This window comes from Hemicordylus capensis, chromosome 2 (genome assembly GCF_027244095.1).
Source record: "Hemicordylus capensis ecotype Gifberg chromosome 2, rHemCap1.1.pri, whole genome shotgun sequence".
Taxonomy (NCBI): Eukaryota; Metazoa; Chordata; class Lepidosauria; order Squamata; family Cordylidae; genus Hemicordylus; species Hemicordylus capensis.
In genome coordinates, this window is record NC_069658.1 from 152,384,815 (window position 1) to 152,400,618 (window position 15,804).

The 15,804-nt window shown below is 46.0% G+C and overlaps 1 long non-coding RNA gene across 1 annotated transcript; it reads left to right on the forward strand.

The window, feature by feature from the left end:
• The first annotated feature begins 555 nt into the window (after positions 1–555).
• LOC128343254 (uncharacterized) lies at positions 556–15,544 on the forward strand. The gene is made up of 2 exons (XR_008315414.1): positions 556–746; positions 13,691–15,544. It is a non-coding gene; the product is annotated as an uncharacterized LOC128343254 (long non-coding RNA).
• Positions 15,545–15,804: the final 260 nt, after the last annotated feature.

Here is a 15,804-nt window from a genome sequence, read left to right on the forward strand (position 1 = left end):
AGCGGAAATTGCTATCAGGTCTAAGTGATGTGTTCCTCTTCATTCCGTGTGTATGTGTGTACCTGGAGGTCCCTAGAGCACTGCCTGCTGCTCCATATGATTTGCACATTTCTGGTCCACAGGACTGGACCTTTCCCTGTCCACCCATTCGCTCTGGAGCAGAGACACCAGGGCAAAGCTTGGGCAGCACTTTATTCAGAAGGGACTCAGAATTTGTTTCTGCCTGTTATGTGCTATGTAGTGTGTTACTTTCAATGCCAATATGTTCTTATTCATTCCGTGTGTGTGTGTGTGTGTGTTCCCTTTTTAGGTTTTGTAATAAGCGGTGAACATTTCAGCAAAAAGGCAGAACAGCAGTCAGTGTTGCTAAAGCTGAGCTGCTTTGTTTTGCACTAATGATTAAAAAAGCATTGAGCCATGTTTTGTTTCCTGACATATGCAAAGTATATTGCCAATGCTGATTTAATATATACAAAACATCCATTCCATTCACTACATGTTCTCTGTGCTGAGAACTTTAAAATGTACATCTTCTCCCTAGGTTGTGGACAAGCTGGCTATGGAGGCTCGCTTAATGAGGAGCTGCGAGGCCCCCTGCTACTTGCAGTGGGATGAAGAGCTGATCAGCCTAACCCGCAGGTGCATTTCAGATAAGCCAGCAGACATGGGTCTTAAGAATGTAGCTCCTAGACAGCAGCAGGCTGAGCAGAAATACAGGTCACCTGGTCCTAGGATTCCCAACTGTGGTGAGTTGCATTTTTCATTATCTTATATCTTAATCTATGGCCTCTTTTTGTCTTATTCTGTCTCTCTCTCTCTCCCCCTCCCTTGCAACCCCATTATTTAGTCAACAGGAATCATAGTAAAGGACTGGGGTTCTAATTCAAAAACATATATGAAAATATTAATGTACTGAGCTAACTTGCACATAACAATCCACAGGCTCCGGATCAGAACAGCTAATATAACATGATTTAGTGGTTCATCTGAAGTCTGCATTGTTTAAAATCAGCTGCTAAGTTCTAAACATCAGACCTAGTATGTGCTGCACATTGGATTTAGTTTCCAAATACATTTCCACCACTCTTAGAAACATTGGAAGCTGCCTTATACTGAGTCAGACCATTGGTCCATCTAGCTTAGTATTGTCTACACAGACTGGCAGCAGTTTCTTCAAGGCTGCTCAAAAGCCATAGTCTTTGACAAACAGGGTCCCATAAAATTCTGTTTTGGCCCCCATGATTTTTAACATCTCCATGTCCAAACAAAGCATCTCTGCCACTCCCCTGGGGGAGGTCCTTTGGGGACTTGATGTTGGATCAGAGGAACTGTGGAATGAAATCAAAGAAGTTGAAGGACAAATGTGAAAAGAGACTGCCAAAGACCAAGAAACAGAAGAAAGCAAAATGGATGTCAGAACAGACGGTGGAAATTGCCAAGAAGAGGAGAGAAGCCAAAGTCAAGAAAGATAAAGACCTCATTAATTAATTTAAAAGGGAATTTCAGAAAGCTGTTAGAAAAGACAAAGAACAGTACTACAGTGGCATTTGCAAAGACCTCGAGGAAGGAAATAGACATGGAAAAATAAGGCAAGTTTTCCAAAAGATCCCTGAACTCAGAGGGAGGTTCCAAATTCCAACCTTGTATTGGTATGTTAAGAAATGCCAAAGGACAGATAGTAACTGATTCAGAGAAGATCAAACAGAGTTGGAAGGAGTATACTGAAAATCTGTACAGCAGGGACACCAACATCCAAGATACTCTGGAACAGGGATTCTCAACGTTGGGTCCCCAGATGTTTTTGGACTCCATAATCTCCAGTCCCAGTGCCCTTTGGTTGGGGATTCTGGGAGCTGAAGTCCAAAAACATCTGGGGACCCAACGTTGAGAATCCCTGCTCTAGAAGATATTCCTATTTGCAAGAACCTCTAGTACAGGAATATGAAGTTAGATTAGCACTCCGGTCATTACCAAGTCAGAAGGCTACAGGAATTGATGGAATAGCTACAGAAATATGGCAGGTAACAGAAGAAGAATCAGTCAAGGCTCTAACCAAACTATGCCAGCAAATTTGGAGAATGACACAGTGGCCAACAGATTGGAAGAGGTCAATCTACAAACCCTTACCAAAGAAAGGAGACTTAACAGATTGCACAAATCATCGCACAATATCCTTAATTTCACATCTCGCAAAATAATGCTCAGGATCATTCAATGCAGATTAGAGCCTTATGTGGAAGGGAAATGCTGGATGTTCAAGCTGGTTTCAGAAAATACTGAGGAACAAGAGATATTTTGCTGATGCATGCTAGATCATTGAGAAAGTCAAAGAACACCAGAAATAAGTCAACATGTGCTTTATTGACTACAGAAAAGCCTTTGATTGCATTGACCATGAAGTTGTAGAATATCCTAGGAAAATGGGTGTCCCAGAACACCTCATTGTTCTCATGAGAAACCTATCCACAGTACAGGAAGCCACAGTCCAGACGGAACATGGTGAAACAGACTGGTTCCAGATTGACAAAGGAGTAAGACAAGGCTGTATACTTTCTCCTTCGTAATGTAATGTGTAATGTAATTTTATTTACAGTCATTGACCAAACAGAGAGTAAAAACCAGTAAACATTAAAATATGTATATACATATATACAGTTTATGATTGGGGTGATATCCCATTATACCTTTTAAAAGCAATATAACTAAACTTATCTACAGGAATAGAAATTAAAGCATCTTTGTCTGAAAGCAGATGTTTTACAAGGTTAGCATCAGATTGATCTGCCAGTTTACATATTAGAGGAGCAATAAGGCCTTCCCTGGGATACAAATGGAGATTACAGTGGAGAAGGATATGTGCGACAGTTTCTGTATCTCCTGACCCACAACGGCAGTGTCATTCTTCTAAAGGCACACCTTGAAACCTCCCAGCTAGAAGTGCGGATGGAAAGGAATTAACCCTTACTCTTGTGAATATCCATCGAAACTTAGAGAAAGTCATTGTCGACAGATATTTTGCGGGGAAAAGATCCATTTTAGTTCTTATAGCTCTATCAAACTCTGGAAGCGCAGCCCAGTTTTCTTGGATCTCAATATCAACAAAGCGTTGTCTCACTACTCTTTTGGCGTTCACTAGACCCAATTCCAGCAGTTGGGCTGGGTCTAAGCCTAGAGAGGTGAGCTTCGTACTTACTGTAGTACACCATAATGGCTGGGGACTAACTGAAAGAAACTCAGGAATTAAACCAACTGGTCGCAGATGTATTTTCAACCAGAAATAAATAATCAAAAGCGAGGCCCGAGATTCAATTTTTATGAAACCAGTCTCTGTCCTTAAAGTCACATTTGCTGTACATTTTGGTGTACCAAATAAATTCCTCAAGAACCCTGATTGAGTTCTTTCCAAAGTGTCAAACCTTGAGTATGGACCTAGTTGTATGCCATACAATAATTGCGGAATGACCTTTGCGGTATAAAGCTTTAAGGCAGCTGGTATGTAGCCTGCACCCTGAGTTCTGAAAAATCTTAAGATTGCTGCTGTGCTGCGTTTTGCCGAATCTGTGAGCATACTAATATGTGCTGATTTCCCAGCATTATATTGAAAAATTACCCCCAGGTATTTTAATTGATTTAATTGTTCGGACAATGGTTTTCCCCGTGACACTCTGGATGCGAAAGCTGGACTTTGAAGAAGCAAGCTAGAAAAAGCACTGAAGCTTTTGAACTTTGGTGTTGGAGAAGATACCATGGACAGCCAGGAAAACAAACCAATGGATCCTAGAACGAATCAATCCAGAATTTTCATTCAAGGCACAAATGACCAGGCTCAAACTATCATACTTTGGACACATTATGCAAAGTCCAGATCCCTTGAGAAGTCCATAATGCTGGGAACGGTTGAAGGAAAGAGAAGAAGAGGATGACCAGCAGCAAGGTGGATGGACTCGATTACGACAACAATGAATGCACCACTGAGAGACCTTAAAGGCCATGTTGAAGATAGATCATCCTGGAGAGAATCTATATGTGGTTACTAAGAGTCGACATCAACTTGACAGCACTTAATCAATCAATCAATCAAATCAATCATCTCCAACAATTTCCCTGCTAGATAGAAGCAGCCAAGTAGGGCTAGATAGAAGCAGCTAAGTCAGGCAAGGATCCAGCGAAGAAGTGGTAGGCCGCACTGCCCCAAGCAGCTAGTCCATGTCCTCCGGCATCACATATGGAAACTGATCCAATCTAATACTGCAAGGAGGATTGCTGGCCACCACCTTAACAGATTCCACAGAAACAGTGGAGTCGAAGTCGCCTGAATAAAGTATAATGTAAACCTAGATAGTAGATTTTAAAATTAATGTGCTTGCAAAAGAGACAGGAATCCAAATACCACTATTTGCGCAAAGACATACAAAATTAAATTATTGCAATTTTGGGCAAGACCATCACTGAAAAGATCTTGTAAGCAATCTAGAAAGCAAAGTACTATTTTATAATATTGGACTGCATTCCAGACATCAGTCACATTGAGCAGATGATGGTTATGATTCATTTTGTTTCCTGCAAAGAAGGCACTGTGGACATAGAAGAACATTCCCTAGGTTTCCTGGAAGTGCATGATGCAACTGGAGAGGGTTTGTGTGACACTCTTGTCAATCAACTGCATCCCTGGAATCTTAATATTGGTGGTATGAGGGACCAAGGCTACGACAACGGAGCCCACATGAAAGGGAAAAGGAATGGGCTGCAGAGGTGGATTTTAAAAATGAACCCTCAAAGTAAAATCAAGCAAGAAACAAAACACAGAATTAATGTGTGCCACTACTCAAAGAAAGTTGCTCTCTGAAGCCAGCCCCTTCCAAATAAGTGCAAGCACAAATGCAGCATGAATGTGTGCTACTCAAAAAGAAATGTCCCTGAGGGAACCATCTTTACTTATTTCTCACTTTTCTATGTATTTCAACACTTTTCTTGTGTTGAAAAGCAGTATACGAATAGCTAAAACAGAAGCAAGTAGACTTCCTCCCTTCAAAACTCTTATTTTTAGGTCCAGGCTACAAAGTTACCTAGATGCACCTCTGGGGAAGCATATGTGTTCACTTATATATGCTCATGCTCAGTTTTAATAGAGAATAAAGATCAGCGTGCCAAAGGTTTCACAGAAAAGCTAGGTGCTCCTCGGAATATCCCAGGAAATGTGTGGCTGAAGCCATTTGAGCACACATTGCCTGCATTCCAAGCAGGGTCAGCTCTTCCGATGAAGCAAGAGATGCGTTGCATCAGGCACAGCTTGCTGGAAGGCGCAGAGCGCCACCCACTAGGCTGGGAAGGTGCCGCTGCCGATGGAACTTGAGCAAAAGCAACAAAAGTCTCAGAGTGTGCTGTGCCCTCAGCCTGAGCCCCGACCCCCTCCTGTGTGTCCCGGGGTGGGGGGCTCCTGCCTGTCTCTTTCAGGGCATGGAATCTGCATACAAGTGGTTTGCAATTTGCAAAGACAGACTAGCTGAGGTGGGGGGTGGACTCAGCTTCCCTTTGTTCTGCTCAGTCTGAGTCAACAAGTCATCAAGTCAAAACAAAGGGACTCTCTTTGTTTTGCAAAGGCACTCAAACAAACCTGACCAGAGCCAAGTCTAAAGAGGCTCTCCAACTCCCTTTGCTTGCTCTCTGGGCTAGACTCTCTGTTCATGCACATAGTCACTCCTCAGCTCATGGGTGAGGCTCTTCAGATCAGAGTGAGGAGAAAGGAGACATGGGGAGCAAGACCACAGGCACAGTCTCATTTCAAAGAGGAAGCATCCTTTAGCATTCCTATTTCAAAAACAGTAAGCAAAAATGGAGGGGTGCAAATGGGGGATGTTTTGTGAAATGGGGAGATACCGGGCATGGAATCACTCTGTGTCTGTGATTCTGGAGATGGCAGAGTACTGAATGCAAAAAATGCAGTGCCTGTAGAATCCAGGGCAAAAATGCAAAAATGCAGTATGTTTTAGTTGCTTAATGCAGTATAATGTTCAATTTAATTTTCAGCATGATTATTTTGAGTAAATTGAGTAGAATTTACAGGCATAGGTAGGGACTATTTTTTAAAGGGTGAAAATAAGGAGCAAGGACTACTTGAGTGTTTTGCCTGCTTAATCATGAATGTATGCACAAAATTGAGATTAATTGGCACAAAGGAAAAAGCCTGTGTGTGATCTTGTGTAAGTTTCAATGATGAGATAGAGGGGAGTAAGAAGGATTTTGTGAAGGTGGTTGTTCATGCTGGCCAGTGAATTGCTGTGAAATGAATACCTTACTTATATGTTACACCTTAGTTTAAAGAATATACATACGGATCTCTCTCTCTCTCTCTCACACACACACACACACACACTCCTCATTCTGTTCTGGACATGTAAAGGTAAAGTGTGCTATTGAGTTGGTGTCTACTCCTGGTGACCACAGAGCCATGTGGTTGTCTTAGGTAGAATACAGGAGGGGTTTACCATTGCCATCTCCTGCGCTGTATGAGATGATGCCTTTCTCCATCTTCCATGTAGCATATGTATCAATGTGGTGTAGTGGTTAGAGTGCCGGACTAGGACTGGGGAGACCCGGGTTCAAATCCCCTTTCAGCCATGAAACTACCTGGGTGACTCTGGGCAGGTCACTTCTCTCTCATCCTAACCTACTTCACAGGGTTGTTGTGAAAGAGAAACTTAAAACCGCTCTTGACTCCTTGGAGGAAGAGCGGGATATAAATGTAATAATAATCTGTAAGGGACAGAGGAGCCATGAGATTTCATAACCCCATGAGAAATGAACCTGTTCTTCTATATGCCATAAATAATATAGCTTGAGGGGCAGATACTTTTCTCTTCTCAGCTATCCTGGAGACCTTACTTCTTGTAAAGTCAGAGCCAGAGGTGGGGGGCTGGAGGTGAGATATAATGTTTTTGTGTGCCACACTGTGCATGGCGCATTATTTGCATGTAGGAAGATAGGAAGATAGGAAGCTGCCATATACTGAGTCAGACCATTGGTCTATCTAGCTCAGTATCGTCTTCACAGACTGGCAGCAGCTTCTCTAAGGTTGCAGGCAGGAATCTCTCTCAGCCCTATCTTTGGAGAAGCCAGGGAGGGAACTTGAAACCTTCTGCTTTTCCCAGAGCAGCTTCATCCCCTGAGGGGAATCTCTCCCAGTGCTCAGACATCAAGTGTCCCATTCATATGTAACCAGGGCAGAGCCTGCTTAGCTAAGGGGACAAGTCATGCTTGCCAGCACAAGACCAGCTCTCCTTCTGTTGTATCAGTTTGAATCTGTAACTGACATTTCCATCAGTTCCCCCTAATTGTCCTTTCAAGTGGCAATCACAGAAGCTGATGACAAAGGTGTGCTATCCCTTTAAATGCCACAGGCCTTGGACGGTTCTAAGCCAGGCCTGCCTTCTGACAACTGGGATGGATTCTTCAGCCTTGAATTTTTCAAACAGGCTTGGCTGCTGTTCCCTGATGGCTTGCTTGAATTCTTGCAGTCCTCAATATGGTTTCTCTCTATTTTATTTTATTTTATTTTATTTTATTTTATTTATTTATTTGTCAGACTTATATACCACCCTTCCAAAATGGCTCAGGGCGGTTCACAACATGATAAACAATTAAAACAAATGAACAATGAAAATCATATTCTTAAAACTGGGTAGCCATTCCCCAGGTCATCAGTATCTAGCCAGCAATGACTCTCTTCCCTGGTAAACTGACTTCCTGAAAGGGAACAGGCACCTGAGCTCTTTGCCTGCCCTTCCTCCTTCAGCTCTGACTCCATCTTCAGCCTTCTTCCTAAGACTTCCGTCCCATGCAGTATCTTCCACCCAATCTGCCTGAAACCCCCATCACAGGCCCTTAAATGTGTCTGCGTGTGTGTGTGAGAAAGAGAGTGGTGTGCACACACTGCCTTGATAGTGCTGCCCAGAAGAAAACTCTTTCTGCTCACTGATGGTAAGAATTAGAGGGGACGCTGGTGGGAGGGCAGAAACTGGTGGGGAGAGAGAAAATAAAACAGTGCTATTGTAGGACTGAAGGGAAGATTATCAAGTGACTTATAGAGTGAATTAAGATGCCATCCACTTCAGTTTCTAACTATCCTGCAGGAACTGGGCTACATAGGAACACATCTATCCAAACTATTTCATTAGCATAGAATTGTGCTTTCTTAATAGTTACAAGTGAGACTTCATTGGAAGTATTAATAGTAACCTATAAGTAACAGAGCCAGCGTGGTGTAGTGGTTAGAGTGCTGGACTAGGACCGGGGAGAGCCGAGTTCAAATCCCCATTCAGCCATGATACTAGCTGGGTGACTCTGGGCCAGTCACTTCTCTCTCAGTCTAACCTACTTCACAGGGTTGTTGTGAAAGAGAAACTCAAGTGTGTAGTACACCGCTGTGGGCTCCTTGGAGGAAGAGCGGGATATAAAATGTGGGGTGTGCTGAGGCCCTGGACTTTGAGCGGGGGGGGCATTTTAAAATCTTGTCTCTGGGCCCATTCCAACCTTGCTACGCCCCTGGCAATAGCAATAGGAATAGCACTTACATTTATATACCGCTCTATAGCTGGAAGCTCTCTAAGCGGTTTACAATGATTTAGCATATTGTCCCCCAACATACTGGGTACTCATTTTACCGACCTCGGAAGGATGGAAGGCTGAGTCAACCTTGCTACGCCCCTGGTCAGGATCGAACTTGTAACCTTCTGGTTCCAGGGCGGCAGTTTTACCACTGCGCCTCCAGGGGCTCATGGATAGGATGTTTTAGGAGAGAGCTCCTGCAGTTAAGCCTTTGCTTCAGTTTGTTTTATTAATTCTCCTTCATGACCAGCCTCTGGCTATGGAGGGAAACAGGAGTCACCACTCTTTGGGTCTGGGCCTGCCTGGTGGTTTCCCTCCCCCTCCCCCCCTTCCTCTCCGCTGGGCTCTGCAAGGGTGGGGAAGGGAGCGGCCTCTCTTTGGAGCCAGCAAACAAACCAACCATCGGATAAGATTAATCCTTCTAGCTTGCATTCGGCTTGATTGGCTGCTTACTAAAGTATTTGCATTTGTTTGGAGGGGTCCTGGCCAGCGCGGAGTTCCTCTCAGAGGAACCCTTTCAGGGCTCAGCGTTGGAGGCTCCGGCCTCTCAGCTGCGCACGTGTTTTCTCCGCTCTTGCTGTTGCCGCGCCTTAGTCCAGCAGGACTGCTTCAGATTCCCCCTGCAGCCTCCGGCTCAGACAATGGGGACGGGGACCTTGGGGCGGCACTTGGCCAAAACCCCCAAGAGGTCCAGGCGCAGCGGACGCCAAGAAATAGAGGCGCCAGCCTGAGGGAGTCCTTCCAAGGTACTTTTAAGGGAGCGCCTGTTGATTCAGGTGGCCAGCTGGAAATCAAAAGCGAAAGCAACCCAACGGCGCCAAGTGGAAGGCTGGATCCAACAAGCGCCTTCGCTTTGAGGGAGACGACCAGAGCCCGGTGGGCACTATCCTGGCGTCTCAGCCTCCGCCCATTGGGGCCTCAGCGTTTGAGGGGGAACCGGCTGGTCCGCACCCTCACCGGTCACCGCTGTAAGTAAAGACTTTTTCTCTCCCGGGATTCTCAATGGCTGCGTGATTTTTTTCGGAGCAGTGGGAGGAAAGTGGTCTTGTGGCAGCAGGCATGAATTTTTTCCCCTTTGCTAAGCAGGGTCCACCCTGGTTTGCATTTGAATGAGAGACTGAATGCTGTAGATATAAAAGTTTTCCATTGAGCCACCGACAGCCTCGCTTGCTACTCCCCTGGCATGGCCCTTACCAGTTCTACGGGGTCTCACCCCTTACATGCAGGGACACGTGTCTAACTCAGTATTGTCTGCACAGACTGGCAGCGGCTTCTCCAAGGTTGGGAGAAGGTTGGGGTCCGCCCTGGTTGCATGTGAATGGGAGAATAGCACTGTAAGATCTTCCCCTTAGGGGATGGAGCCGCTCTGGGAAGAGCAGAAGGTTCCAAGTTCCCTCCCTGGCTTCTCCAAGATAGGGCTGAGAGAGATTCCTGCCTGCAAGCTTGCAGAAGTCACTGCCAGTCTGTGTAGACAATACTGAGCTAGATGGACCAATGGTCTGACTCCGTATATGGCAGCTTCCTATGTTCCTATGACATCAGAATGTATTTGCTCCAGAGGACGCTGTGACTCTGTCTGTGTCTGGCATGCAGAAAAGCTGGGTCTCACCCCTTTATTAATAGCAATTAAGTAAGCAACACTTTATTAAGTAAGCAACACTGGCACCTTGTGGCAGCTTCTCTGCATGACTCCACTTTAAAGTCCTTAATAAGTCCATTTCCCCCAAGCTCATTGATCACATGTATTTGCCTATGTGCTAGTCTTTTAGGCCATATGGTAGAACACTTCTTGAGTTTTCAAGAGTCTGCAAGCCTGGCCTGTTCAGTTACACAGTCCAATCGAAAAAGCACATCTTTACGCATATCGGCTGTCATATTGAAATCATCATCTTTGGTGATGGAGTGTCTGAGGGGGTTGGGGGTGGGAGGCACTGCTTTGCAGTGGTTCCGCTCCTACCTCTCGGGCAGATTCCACACGGGGTCCCTGGGAGACTGTTGCTCTTTCCAATCTGAACTTTCATATGGTGTTCCTCAGGGCTCCATATTGTCTCCAAAGTACTTTAACACCTACATGAAACCGCTGGGAGAGATCCTCCGGAGATTTGGTGCAAGGTGTTATCAGTATGCTGAATGAAAACTCTCTCTTACAGACTGTCTTATGAAAAGACACTTGTTCTTATTACACACCTTTTCCTTTTTATCTAATCCTAAATCCTTGTTACTGAAGTGTGCTACTCTTCATGTTGGGTCTGTGACACACCTTTGGAGGCCTAGGACTGCTCAGCCTTTTGCGGGAGTGCCTACTTCTAGTGTGCAGTCCACACCCAGCAGCAGTGTCATCTCCACTTCCTGGTCCAGCAGCATGGTGTCCCTGGCAGCACCAAGGAAACCGGCACACCAGTGTTAGTTGCAAGTGAAAAGTGACTGCTGGCTAGGGCACTGGCCTTCACTTCATCTTGTGGCAGCATACTCCAAAAACCCATCCCAAACATGGTGCACGATGTGAAGAGAGGGTGCACCTCTGTCATGCCCTCCATTCTTTTCTTCTTTCTAAATGAAAAGTTCCCTGTTGCCTCCACCTTTTCCCTTCCAGGAAGGAGCTACACCCCTGAGCTCTTTCGTGGTCCTTTTCTATGCCTTTCCCAGCTCTAACATAAGCTTGGTGAGTTGGGTTGAGCAGAACTGCACACAGTGTTCCAAAGGTCTCTGCACCAATGCATTTGGGCAGCTTTCTTTACTTAATTCCTCAGCCAGAAAGAAGACGGCGCAATACCTGGAAACCTAGTGGGCTACCTGTATTGCTGCCCCAGCTGTTCTGCATACCTTCCATTGGCCCCCTCTCCTCCAAATGTCTGCCTAAGGGTCTCTTTCTCACCTTCTCCCTGCTCTCTTCTAGGCTGCGAAGGGTCTGCCAGTGCTGCAGGCAGCTCTTTCAGACCTCCCCCACACGTGACTCCAAGGGGAAGCCCCCCAGACGGAGGTTCTTCAAGAGGAGGAACCGTGTTGAGCCAACTTTGGCTCCTCCTCCAACTGCAGAAGGGGGCTTCCAAACGTAGTCGGGAGTCACAATTGGTGAGGAGGTGCCCTAGGCTCCGGGGGAATGGTTGGGACTGGGGGTGACTGTTTTGGGAGGGTGGGACAGCTAGTGCTTAGCAAACTGGCAGATTTGTGGGACTTAATTTAAAATTTGTGGGCCTGAATTTCTTCTTCCCTTCCAGCCTTGAGCACTGCATGGCAAAAAAATGAAAGAGCTAAGGTAGGGTATCATTGAGTAGAGGGCCTTCCTCCACATAGCCCAGGTCATTTCTGTGAGAGGCATTTGCTCTGCTCTGCTCTGATCCTTTCCCCAGTTCTGCAATCTCCCTGAGAAGTAGCAGAATAATCCATGAGGGGGTGGGGTCCCCAGAAAGGGCTTGAGAGCAACCCACGAAGTAAGGGTGTCTGGTCCATTTCCAGGAAGCCACAGAGAAGTCCTTCCATCACTAACAGCTCAATGCTTCTAATTTTCAAATCATCCTCTGGTGGACCTCCGTCCTTAATTCCGTTTCACAGCAAGTGAAAGTCACAGAGTCCAGGGGCCAGGAGGACTTATTACAGTTTAGCAAGCCTCATATTGTTGAAGCCATTTTGGTGAGTGAGATGCAGCAGAGAATGGAAGAGAATGACCAAGCGCAGGCTCAGTCCAAACCTGACTGCCAAGACTGTGTGTTTGGGGCATCATCTTGATTGTTTGTTTGTTTGTTCTATTTATTATTTCTCTATATAAGCAAATTTGGAAACCTTTGTTGAAAGACAGTGTGAAAATATTGTTGTTGTTGTAACCATAGTTCTTCGAGTGGTCTTCTGTGCATTGACACTCCCGCCCTACCTCCCCACAGCAGCTGGTCTCTTTAGTTGAGCGGCGGTCTCCTTGACTGAGGTAGTGTGGGGTTCAACCTACCGAGGGAGTGGGTCTTCCTGCTCTTTTTTCCTTTTTTGGGGGTGAAGCTTTGGAAGGTTCCAGAACGTGGCTCTGCGCAGGCGCATAACCCAAGTGTGAACGCACAGAAGACCACTTGAAGAACTACGGTTACTGGTAGGAAACCTGGCCTTTCCTTGATGCCCCTTTTCATTCCTCATTTCATTCCGCATTTCATTCCAGCCCCTTTTCATTCCTCATTTGTGTGTTTGTGCGTGTGTGCATTTCTTTTAGGTGGCAAATCTGAGCTGAGTAAGGTAAGCAGTGGCAGAGGTGCTTTTACTCCTGGATTTGGGGGATGCAGCCCCTGGAGTCCATACTCCTTGGGGGCTCCCAAATAATCTTTAGTCAGTCCTGGGTGGTGTGGTTTGTGCCCTCAAGAATGTATGTGTTAAAAAATGTTTAATTTGCCATGTGGGGTGTGGGCTCCAAAGTCCTTTAGGTCCAGGCTCCAAAATTACTTAGGTGCACCTCTGAGCAGAGGTGATCTTGCCAGCAGCTCTTTCTCTTGGGGGGTTGTAATTTTTATCCCCCAATTAATTAGCAGAGCACTAAAGAAGCTACCCATTCCAGTTACAGAGTAGTTGCAGAGTTTAGTTGTTGCAGCTATTTAGAGAAGACACATGGAGATTCTTGTAGAATAAATACAAAGTATTTATTGGTGAAGTATACTTTGGTTACGAAAGACCTAACCCTAATTTATAAAAGAACATAATGAATAGGTGGGGGAGAGAGAGAGATGTTTCCATCTGCTCTCTTAGAGGAAAGGAAGGGATTCTTTCTGACTCTCAACAGGAAATACCTGAAGAGTCCTATCAGGGGTTATAGAGTAGAGACCGATAGAACAGTTAGGGAGAACCTTACTCACTATCTCTACCCCCAATGCCCCTAGTGGTCATAAGGCTAGTTGGTGCAAAAAGTTGATGCACTGGTAGTCCATCTCCAACACTTTCCCGGGCTATGCAATGTAGTCCTCTACATTCCTCATTTGTGTGTTTGTTTGTTTTAGTTGGCAAATCTCAGCTGCGTAAGGTAAGCAGAGGCAATTTTGCCATCCTGTCTTTCTAGTGCTAATCAATGTGTTCCTTTACATTCCTTGTGTGTGTGTTTGTGTGTGTTTGTTTTTAGGTGGAGAATCCCAGCTGGTTAAGGTAAGCCGAGGCAATTGCCATCAGGTCTTAGCAGTGCTATGCAATGTGTTCCTGTTCATTCCTTGTTGTTGTTTTGTGTTGTGTGTGTTTCTTTTAGGTGGCAAATCCGAGCTGGGTAAGGTAAGCAGAGGCAATTGCCATCAGGTCTTGCCTGTGCTATGCAGTGTGTTCCTTTTCATTGGGGGTGTTGTTGGGCCTCGTGGGGTGCAAGGTCTCCATCTTATTGATTCTACCCCTGTTTAGGGGTGCCAGTCGGTCTGGCCTCATAACTCCTGAGGTCTTGGCAATGTCCTAGGCTAATGCCTCCACAGGCGTTCCTTTGCCTCTGTCACCTGCTGGAGACTTGACTTCCCAGAGCTGTCTGCCTCTTGACAGCTCTCAGCTGTCTGCCCCTCATCACAGGCCAGGCCATTTTATAAAACCCTGAAATCTCACAGCAACTCTCATGAGACCTGGCGATCTCACTATTGATCACACGAGAGTTTGGAGTGTGATCTTGCAATATGCTAACAACGTCCCATGAGACCACATCAGTGTCGGGTGACACTAGGTCACCCGACCACGGGAGCCAGTAGGGCCTGCCGATCTCAGCAGGTGGGGGTTGGGACACGTCTGAGGGCGCAGCATTCCTGCCCTGGTTGGGATCGTTCCCACCGTAACCCTCTGCACATGGGAGGTGAGGCCTAGAGATGTTGGGACCCTGACAGGTGTGTACGAATGGTTCAATAGCAAACTGGTCTGCTGCGAACCAGGCTGGTTCGATGGTTTGATCGTGAACCAGACAGGCCTTCAGGAAAGGTGGTCCAGTCCAAGATCAAGCCAAATCAGCCCTGACCAGGAGGACATGGCTCCCATTTGGCCGTCCTCTGTGAGAAGTGGCTACATGCATGGGATGGCCAATGGGGTCAGTGTGGTGATGCCGCTACTTATGCGCCACACATGCTTCCTTCCTCCAACTTTGCAGGCTTTGCGGCTCCCGCCCATCCTCCCTAGTTCAGTGAGAGATTAGCTGGTCGCTTATGGGCCGAGTAGGAATTTTTGGTCTTCACCTGATTGGCTTTGTGTGGAGATTTTTTCGCCTACTCCTCACTGACTGTGTTTTAAAGGGAATAACCCCCCTTTTAGGGGTGGGAGTCTGGTTGCAGGTTAAGTGGTCACTTTGGCAGGAGAGTGTGGGCTTTGGAGGTTAAGACCTCGATTGGTGCTCAGCCATAGGTACCTTTCAGGTAGAGATGGTTTCATGTAACAATCTTTCAGGGTTTTGTGGCCCAGGGGTGTCTGAGGTGGCCAGAGCCTAAGGGGTATACTCATTGGTCAAATGGGCCGTAAGCCAGAATTTGGCTTTTAAAAAGCCAAATCTTGTCACCTAGCGAATGAACCACTTTTAGGGCACTGTTTAGCTGATCCACTCAGAGCTTCGGGGCTGGAGGGGTAGTGACCAGTGTTTCCTCTAACAGGGATTCCCAGATGTTGACTACAACTCCCAGAATCCAAAGCTACAATGGATTTTGCCTGGGGATTATAGGAGTTGTAGTCCACAACATCTGGGGATCCATGTTGGAGGGAACAGTGGTGGTGACCCTGGTGGCTACCTCCTTGACACAGTAAACTGTGTGGCTTGGTGGGGCTATGCTGAGGTTTCATATGGCATCTGCCAAGCCTGGCTGCTTTGCCCAACAGTGAGAGGAGCTCAACCCTCGCTAGGAGACTGTGCCTACCCAAAAAGGGGATTGGAGTTGCCCACACTCTAGTTTAGGGAGGTTATAGTTATATCTGTTGCAGATCTCTGCATAGTTTATAGTTAATAAAGTGGCCCTAGTTTTCATCCATACACGTGTGTCCTGTCTTCCTTTGGGGATCTGGGGGCAAAGACTTAATGGCTTGGCAATGCTGTCCATCGAATAGCAGACTATCAAAGAAATTCTGGACTTCAGTCATAGAACCATCAAATTGCTTGTAAAACAGAAAAAGTGTCAGGCCAATTTTCTTTACAAACAATGATAAGAAAAGGCACTTCTCCAAACAACGGAATGGAGGATATTCCGGTCAGAAAAAAAGAGGCAGCAGAACAGGCATTGTTGCCGGAGCTGA